The following is a 10,899-nucleotide window of genomic DNA, read 5'->3' as shown; positions in this document are numbered from 1 at the left end:
ATTTCTCACTGACAGGAGGTAATGGTTATCCATGGGAGACCTGTCACATGACAGCAGAATCTTTACCACCAGGAGAGTCACAATATGGCCTCCCAAACTACTTTAACCGTCATAGCATTTTGGACTGTTCTTTCCGAAAAGGCTATCTCAGGCCAGAAAGAAAAAGAAAAAGAGAAACCTTTATTACTTCTAGAATTTCTTTTTTATTTCTAAGTGATTATAAAATGTCTTCCCTAATTTCATCACAGAAATTGAATCAGAACATAAGGTTGCAATTCTATTCTAATATCTTTAAAATTATACCATGAAGTGAATGGATTTATTGATAGGTCAAATTGATCAAACAATTCGTAGCACTAGGCTAACATCTACAACTCCAGTAACTATCCATAAAAAGAAAACTTACTTCTGCAGTTGATCAGCATGGAAGACTAAGTTTCATTAGAAGGTCCTATTCTAAGACATGTTTTATCTCTAATTCCCAAACCGTTTCAGAAATATCTATCACTAATTTATAGAAGTTCCAGAAATGTCTTCACTGTATTCTGTAATAAATCACTAAAAATCCACATGTATAATGATAACACAAATTATCCAGGTATAATGCAATATAAAAATATAATTTGATCAATACTTTTTTTAAAAAAAGCTTCAGAACAAAGCAAAGCACTAACTTCAGACAAGACCATAAAGAAAAGAAAGTTCTATTCTTTGTGACCACAACCTTAAATTTAGCTTTGCTGGTTTCTGTTCATATAGTGATGAGGAATTATCAGACACAACATAATTTTCAAAGGTCATTTCCATTCCAATGATACAGAAAATAATTCCAAGAGTTTATATCTGATGTGTGTATATATGTGTATGCACATCATGTGTAGATGTTCTACTTTGTAATTGGAATGTACAAATGATAAAATATATTACTTTAAATATATAAATCACAATTGACTTCAAGCTTTCCCATGCTTATATAGGAATCCCTTCAAAATATCTAAAATTTAGGTTTTCTCAATCTTGGCACTATTGACACTTTGGAGCAGATAATTCTTTATTGTGAAGGGCTCCCCTTTGCATTTTAGAATGGTTAAAAAAATGCCTGGCCTCTACCCACTAGATATCAGTAGTCCTCCCTATAAGCATGTCTCATGTGTTTCTCATATTGGAAACTAACCCTAATCCCCCACCACTGACAATGTTCTCAAGACACTTGGCCTCAGAAACTAGGGTTTCAAAATGCTTATAGAGAAGAAGAATTTCTTACCCCCCATTTGATTCCCAGTGGCCATTAGTGAGCATCAGGAATGGCTGCTGAAGATAGGAATCTTGGATGGCAATACCAAACTCTTTTACCAGACATAAACTGAGTCCTGTGTTTGGCGACCAGGATTTAAGGAATCTGACTTCTTATAAATTTGTGATTAAAGATAAATATACTATAAACTATTGTTCACTTTCTACTGACCCACTTAGTTATGGCTTTGAAGTCTGTGACTTCAAAGAATCCAAATAAAATCCAAATAAATAGTTCATCATCACTCTGCTATGGATCATCCATTCTTCACTAATATAATGTGTATGTAGACCAAACGTCCTCAAACTACAGGCCGTGGGCCACATGTGCGTGTTTTTGTCCATTTGTTTTTTTACTTCAAAATAGGATATGTGCAGTATGCATAGGAATTTGTTCATAGTTTTTTTTAAACTATAGTGGAGCCCTCCAACAGTCTGAGGGACAGTGAACTGCCCCCATGTTTAAAAAGTTTGAGGATCCCTGATAGACTATTGACAGTCTAGTGTCTTTTTTTAAGTTTTTACTCCAGCACGATTGAATTGAGCCTATAGTTCTCATCATCTTCCAAGGAAGATGATGTTTTCATCATCTGCACTCATCTTCCACCAATTCAGGGCAAAATGCAAATATCCAAAACTCTGTTTGAACAAGTCATGGTTTGCATATGGCACCGTGAACTCTAAATACATACAAAGCTAGTAAACATTTTTTCTCTCCGAAAGAAAAGAAAGAAAAAAAGAAAAGAAAAGAAATCTGGAGGAGCAGACTCACAAACAGCACGCTTGCTCCCTTAACCTTGTTGTCCAAAATGGAGGTATTAGCAGTGGTACTTTCCACTCAGGATCAATTGAAGATTTCAATTCTGAAAGATCAAAACTTCCCATGGCTCTGAAAAGATAGCTTTTAAAGCTCTAACTTCTTACAATTTCAAAAATCATAGAGGCCAATCTTATCCAGGGTACCCCATCCCATGTGTGTTTCAGTAAAACAGCAATCAGGCTTCACTCAAAGCCTTTATCAATTATTCATCCAAATTGTGAAAGTAGCAAAAAAAAAAATTAAGGTTTAATAGTTGTGAAAATACCTTCACTTTTTAGCAATAGAAAACATGAAAATGACATTCTATGAAGAAAAGAAAGGCAACAGAATTTGTATAATACTACTATAAATAGATGTGATGAAAATTGCATTTTACATCAGGATCTTCCTCCTCCAAACCCGTAACCCTCCTCCAAACCCAAAACCCCAAATCCCAATTGAGGGCCATTCTATAAAATACCTGACCAGTCCTCTTCAAATCTTTCAAGATCATCAGAAATAAGGAAATTCAGAGGAACTATTACAACCAACAGGAGTCTAAGAAGACATAATGACTAAATTGTAATGTGTAACCTAGTAGGGACTCTGGCACAGAAAAAGGACATTCAATAAAAACTAAGAATATTTGAATAAAGTGTGAACTTTAGTTAATAATAGTGTATCAACATTGGCCCATTAATTGTAGTAAATGTACCATTGTAATATAAGACATTAATAACAGGGACAACTGTGCACAAGTTATATAAGAACTCTGTACTATTTCTATAATATTCCCGTAAGTCTAAAACTGTTCTAACATAAAACGTTTAGGTGAGTGACATTGGCAAGATGGCAGAGTAGAAAACCCTAGCTCTTGTTACTCCACAGAAACACCGATATGACAATGACATTATTAACAAATACCTTGAAGTGAAATTCAGAATCCAGATAAGTAGAAGCACCCAGAGGAGCATAATCTAAAAGCAATCACATTTATAGATAAGAAGAACAATTTACTTTACCTGTATCAACTTCTCCCCCAAACCAGCTTAGCTCAGCATCAAAAAGATTGCTTTAGCCCATGATTTCTCCCATATGGGTGAACTGAGATTGGAGTGTGCACCTGGCCACCTCACCTCCTGGTCTCTCAAAACATCCTCCATGGGGTCAGTTTATATCTCACATTATACCAAGTACTGAATGGCTGGCAGAGCCTGGTACCCTGGGACAGCTAGAACAAAAAGATGGGCAAGCATTCCCTTAAGCTGGTAGTGCTCTGTGAATTGAGAATAAGTGCAAAACTAGGTTTTTACTCCAAAAGAAACAGAAGGAAGCAAAGAGGGCTTCATTCCCCAACACTTCAGAGCACCTTCCATGGAACCAGTTACTACCTTGCCTCATAATGATCACTGAATAACCAGCAGGGCTTGATACCCTGGGACAGCTGGCACTGCTCTGTGAGATTGGGAAAATGCATAGATTTTTCTCCAGAAGGGAGGAAAAGATGTAAAGGGGACCTTTCGTCAGCCAGTGCATTCCCCAACAGGTTGGTCTCTGCTTTGCCTCATATAAAGTACTGCTGACTAGTGAAGGTCTCTCCTAGTCCAGACCAGTCCATAAAGATTGGGAGATGTAGCTGCTTTGTCAAATGTGTAAACAACAAAGCAAGCCTTCAAGGAACATGAAGAATCTATAAAATATAACACAATCACAAGAAGAAAAGATACACTGGGAAAAGGAAATTCCATTCAATAAATGGTGCTGGGAAAACAGAATAGCCACATGCAGAAGAATGAAACAGGACACCCGTCTCTTGCCATATACAAAAATTAATTCAGGATGGATAAAAGACTTAAATGTAAGGCATGAAACCATAAAAATTCTAGAAGAAAACTCTAGACATTGAAACTTCTAGACAAGAAACTTCTAGACATCGGCTAAGCAAAGAGTTTATAGTTTATAACTAAGATCCCAAAGGCAAGTATGGCAACAACAAAAATAAATAAATGGAACTTAATTAAATTAAAAAGCTTCCATACAGCAAAGGAAATAATCAACAGAGTTTATAGACAACCTGCAGAATGAGAGAAAATGTTTGCAAATTATACCTCCAATAAAGGGGGCTAATATTTAGAATTTATAAAGAACTCAAACAAATCAGCAAGAAAAAGAAAACAAACAATTCCATTAAAAAGAGGGCAAAATACATGCACAGAAGTTCTTCAAAAGAAGATAAATAAATGTCCAAGAAATATATGAAAAAAATGCTCAACATCACTAATCATCATGGAAATGCAAATTAACATCATAGTGAGATATCACCCTTCCTTGTCAGAATGACCTTTATTAAAAAGTCTAACAACAATAGATGCTGGCATGGATGCAGCAAGATAGGAACACTTATACACTATAAATTAGTATAACCTGCATTTAGTTCCTCAAAGAACTAAAAGCAGACCTACCCTTCAATCCAGCAATCCTCCTACTGGGTATCTATAAAAAGAATTCATCTTATCAAAAAGATTCCTGCACTCAAAAGTTTATTGCAGCACAATTCACAAATTGCAAAAGTGTGGAATCAACCTAAGTGCCCATCAATTCATGAGTCAATAAATAAAATGTGATACACACACACACACACACCATGGAGTACTACTCAGCTAAAAAATATATATATATTATGTCTTTTGCAGTAATTTGGATGGAACTGGAGAATATTATCCTAAGTGAAGTATCTCAGGAATGTAAAAACAAACATCAACTGGGAGCTAAACAATGAGCACACATGGACACAAAGAGATGTAAAAGACATTGGAAATCAAGAAGGGGAAAGAGTGAGAGGGGGTGATAGGTAAAAACTTACCTGTCCTTACCTATCAGGTGTAATTAACACTGTCCTGGTGATGGGCGCATTAAAAGCCCAGACTTAAGCCTTATACAATGTGTCCATGTAACAAAAACATTTGTACCACCTTAATATTCTAAAATTTAAAAAAAAAAAAGAAATCTCCAATAAACAACCCAAAGATAACGGAGATCTGTGAATTTTTTGATAAGGAATTCCAAATAATCATCTTAAATAAGCTTAGTGAGTTATAAGAGAAAATAGTTGTAAAACTATGAAATCAAGAAAACATTACATGAACAAAATAAGCTCAACATGATATATAAATGATAAAAAAAGAGAACCAAATGGAAATACTATAGCTAAATAATATAAAAACTGAACTGAAAAACTTACTAGAGGAATTCAAAAGCAGTCTTGATCAATCAGAAGAAAAAAATCAGTAATCCTAAAGACAGGTCATTTGAAATTATCCAGTCAGAGGAGCAAAGGAAAAGTGAAAGAAAAAGAGTAAAGAAAGCCTAAGGAACTTATGGTACCATCAACCAACCAATGTTTCTATTATAGAAGTCTCAGAAGGAGAAGAGAGAGAGAAACAAAGAGAAAGCCTATTAAAAAAATAATGGCTAAAAACTTCCATATCTGGGGAGGGCAATTGACATTCACATTCATGAAGCCAAAAGAACCCCAAATAGGTTTAATTTAAAGAGATCTATACTATGATATATCACATTCAAATTGTCAAAAGTTAAAGAATTTTTAAAGCAGCAAGAGAAACATGACTCATTACATACAAGGGAGACCATCATAAGAGCTCAGTGGATTTCTCTGCAGAAACTCTACAGGCCAAGAGAGAGCAGGATAATATATTCCCATAAAAAACTGCTTACTATACCAGGCAAGACTATCTCTCAGAAAAAAAGGAAAAATAAAGATTTTCCCAGACAAACAAGAATAGAAGTAGTTCATTGAAGTTCATCATCACTTGCTATGGTGTGAATGTTCATGTGCTCTGAAAATTCATATGTCAAAAATTAATCTCCAATATGGTGGTATTAAAAGGTAGGGCTTTGGGGAAGTGATTGGGTCATGAAGCCAGAACCCTCAAGAATAGGATTAGTTCCCTTATAAAAGAGACCCAGTAGAGCACAGCAAGAATGTACCATCAATGAAATAGAGGACGAGCCCTCATTAGACCCTTGATCTTGTGTTTCCCAGATTCTAAAACTATAAGAAATAAATTCCTGTTGCTTATAATTCATCTGGTTTATGGTATTTTTGTTATAGCAGCCTGAATGAACTGATGCCACTAAATCTGCCCTACAAGAAATGCTAAAAACAAATGGGTCAAAGAAAAAATCAAAACGGAAATCAAAAAAGCATCTTGACAGAAAAAAAAAAAAAAAAAAGACAGGCTCAACTGCAAGGATGTCCTCCCACACAGGTGAGAAGCAGAAGAGTCAGTGTGACGTATGACAGGGGCAGGAAAAGGTGCACATGGAAGAAGGACACTGCCCTGGGCACCTACCTGGGGGCTCAGGACAGGGTTCCTAATTTGAGTCCTGGGATTAGTAAACTCATTCTCTGAGTCACAAAAGAAAGTATGTTGAGACAAAGAAAAATGGAAACACAATATACCAAAACTTATGGGATAGAGTCAAAGTAGTTCTAAGAGGAAAGTTTACCATGATAAATGCCCACATTAAAAAGAAAGAAAGATCTTAAATAAAGAGCCTAACATAACACCTTAAGGAACTAGAAAAACATGAACTAAGCCAAACATTAGCAAAAGAAAGAAAATAATAAAGATCAGCAAAGAAATACATGAAATAGAGACTAGAAAAACAATTAAAAAGACAAATCGAATTAAAGGCTGTTTTTTTTTTTTGGAAAAAAACCAAAATTGACAAAACTTTAGCTAAATTAAGAAAAAAAGAAAGACTCAAATCAATAATATTTAGAATAAAACATAAGACATTACAACTAATGCCACAGAATAAAATGATCATAAAGGATGACTATGAATTATTACTTGCCAATTAAGTGGATAAGCTAGAAGACAGGAATACGTTCCTACACACAGACAACCTACAAAGACTCAAAGACGAAGAAATAGAAAATCTGACCAGTCCAATAAAAAGGATATTGAATCAAAAACCTCCCCAAAAAGAAAAAGCCAGTACCAAATGGCTTCATAGCTGAATTCTACCAAACATTTAAAGAAAAAATGCTAATTCTTCTCAAACTCTACCAAATAATTGAAGAAGAGAAACTAGTTTCAAATTCATTCTAAAAAGGCCAGCATTACCATTATACCAAAGCTAGACAAGGACACTGCAAGAAAAGAAAATTATAGGCAAATATCCCTGATGAATATGGATGCAAAAATCCTTAACAAAATGTTAGCAAACAGAATTCAGCAGCACATTAAAAGGATCATATCACAATCGAATCAAATTTATACGTAGGATGCAAGGATGGTGCAATGTAGGCAATTCAATAAATATGATGCACCACATTAACAGAAAAAATAAAAATCATATGATCACCTCGATAGATACAGAAAAAGCATCTGACATAATATTATACTACATCTTTTCATGATAAAACTCTCCAAAGATTAACAAATTAGATGTAGAAAGAATGTACCTTAACATAATAAGATTTAAAAATTGACAAAGGACCTCAATAGACATTTTTCCAAAGAAGATGTATAAATGGCCAAAAACACATAAAAAGGTGCTCAATGTCACTAATCATCAGAGAAATGCAAATCAAAACCGCAATGAGATATCACCTCACACCTATTAGAATGGCTATTGCCTATTATCAAAAAGACAAAAGGTAACAAATGTTGGTGATGATGTACACAAAAGGAAACCCTTCTACACTGTTGATGGGAGTGTAAATTTGTAGATATGGAGAACAGTAGAAGGTTTCTCAAAAAATGAAAAATAGAACTATCATATGATTCAGCAATCCCACTTCTGCGTATATATATCCAAAGGAAATAAAATCAGAAACTCAAAGAGATATCTGCACTCACATGTTCATGGAGTTCACAATGGCTAAGATAGGGAAATAACTTAAGTGTTCATTGACGGATGAAAAAATAAAGAAAATGTGATATAAATATATACACACGCATACATGTATATATAAAATGGAATGTTTTCCAGGCTTTAAAAAGGAAGGAATATTGACATTTTCAACAGCACAGTTGAACATAGAGAATATCATGCTAAGTGAAATAAGCCAGACATAAAAAAAAAAAACACAAATACTTCATGATCTCACTTGCATGTAAACTCTAAAAAAGTTCTACCCATAGAGGCAGGAAGTAAGCAACATGTGGTTGCCAAGGTCTGAGGGTGTGGAAAATGGGAAGATGTTGGTTAAAGGATACAAAGTTTCAGATATTCAGGATAAACAATTTCTGGAGATCTAATGTACACCATGGTGACTACTGTTAATAATACTGTATTGTGTACTTAACATTTGTTAAGAGAGTAGATCTTATGTGTTCTCACTACAAAAAGAGGTAACTATGTGAGTTGATGGATATGTTAATTAGCTTGATTGTGGTAATCACTTCACAATGTTTACATATATCAAGACATCATGTTGTATGCCTTAAATATATCCAATATGTGGTTGCCAGCTATACCTCAATAAAGCTGGACAAAATATAAATAACAAAAAAATTATTTGTTAAAAGAAGATAATACACATAATCTCAATTCCTTGTTTTCTTCCCAGTACTCTATAGTAGAATGCTACAAGCAAAGCTGCAATACCAGTTTTGCACATACCTAAAAACTATCCTGCCATGTTTTGGTTGTCACAGTGATGAGTGAGACTGGTAGAAGGTAACTGCCCATTTAATTAACATCCCATCTCACTGAGATCACATTAAGGGCAGACTAGTTCTTCTCTTAATATGTTTCCATATTTTTGTTTAACACTTCACCACCAAGGCCAAACAAAAATTAATGGGAAGCAATGGTGGCAGGAAAAGTCCCTCGACAATTGACTTCTTAAAATTAAAAGAGAGGCTAAATTGAAAACCTATACATTACAGGAGGAATTTTCAAGACCCAGTCTAATAGCTGCATAACTGAGATATTTTTTGCACCAAATCTAGAAAATCAACTTTGTTGCCAATACTATTTATCATCTCTCTCTCTCTCTCTCTCTCTCTCTCTCTCTCTCTCTCTCTCACACACACACACACACACAAATAAAACCAGTCTTTCATGTAAATTTTCTAACTGCTCCAGTAAGTGATTGCTGAGATAACATTATCTCCCTTATTTTCTCATGCTTAGAAAGCATAGTAAATTATCTCTTTCCCAAATTATTCTATGTATGGCTGCCAAAGTAATCAACCTAAAGTGAAACTCTGACCTTGTGTCTCAGTCTACTCTTTCCTCTCTTCCCCACCACACAAATGAATACACATTCATAAACACACACACACAAATACCACACAGACTTCTGGATTCTCATTGCCTACAATTTCAATCCAAATTCCTCACATAGTATTCAAGACCTTCCACATTTTACTTTAAGATTTACTTCCAACTTTTTCTCTAACTGATTCCAACACATTGGCTCTGCCACAGCTAGGGGCACCTCAAAGCCACTGTCAGTTCCCTTCTCTGTAACTTTACTTAAACAGCGTCCTCTCTGCTTAGAATGTTCTTCCCTATCCTTTCTGTATCTAAAAATTCTGCCCTTCCTTTTCAGTTTGTGCCATCTTTACTCTCTTACTTAATCTCTTGCCCTCTGAATTAACTTATATATACTTGAAAAAAATAATACTTCATGAGTTTTTAAGTAAAATAAATTATATTTACATTTATTCATTATCAAAATGTATCTAGAAGAGCCAAATAACACAAAGAAGGGAAATGAGTCAAGTCTAAGGTCATAGGTACCCATCAGAACCCAGGCTAGCTGGAAATGGCATATGATCTAGAGAGACTTAGAGAGTGGGCAGACCACCACCAGGTTTCTGCCAATTGTTGCAGAATTTCTGGCCCAACGTGGTGAACATTGTATATTATGTCAAAAGTAGCTGGATTTATGGACCCAAACCAGCCCTCTACCTTTCAGTTTATAAATGCTGATCCATATGACAGTACAAGAGACTACAAATACTCCCAGATAATGTCAATCTAAATACGTTAATATACGGAGGCTTTGCTTTCTACCTTAAATGTTGTTGACATTTGGCCTATGGAACACAATTAGGAGTTCTGTTTTCTCTCTTGCTTAGAAATTTTGTCTTCCATTTTTCAGTCCATATGTCTCTGTACCACTACACAGAAAGAAACATCCACATCGTGGCTCCAAAACCCTTTGATCCTTGCACTAGTTTTCTAGGGCTGCCATAGCATAGTACCACAAATTGGATGGCTTAAAACAACAGAAATTTATTCTCTTATATGATGGAGGCTAGAAATGTGAAAAATCAAGCTGTCAGTAGGGTTGATTCCTCTCAGAGGCTTTGAAGGAGAATCTGTTTTATGCCTCTCCTAGCTTCTGGTGGTTGCCAGAAATGTTTCGTGTCCCTTGGCTTGTAGATGTATCACTCAAATCTTTCTCCATCTTCATTCTTCTCTGTGTGTCTTTGTATTCCTGTGTTTTCACACGACTTCTTATAAAGACATCAGTTATTGGATTCAGGGCCCACATGAAGACTTCAACATATCTTTTTGGAGTGGACACAAGTCAACCCGCAACAATTTTATCTCTGTTCAAGTGTCTATAAGAGAAGTGAAGGGAGTAGCTGAGTCTGTCTTGTTCATTCTATTTGTCAATTTCTCCCAGGTAAAACACATAAGACTACAATGGACAGATAGGAATTTCTTGGCTGAGTGTGCAGCATTATAGTGCATGATGGGAGAAGCAGAATTTAGTATTTAACATAACCCCCGGAATCACAAAAGTGAAGGCT

Source organism: Microcebus murinus, chromosome 12 (genome assembly GCF_040939455.1).
Source record: "Microcebus murinus isolate Inina chromosome 12, M.murinus_Inina_mat1.0, whole genome shotgun sequence".
Taxonomy (NCBI): domain Eukaryota; kingdom Metazoa; phylum Chordata; class Mammalia; order Primates; family Cheirogaleidae; genus Microcebus; species Microcebus murinus.
Note: the sequence above shows the minus strand (reverse complement) of the source record.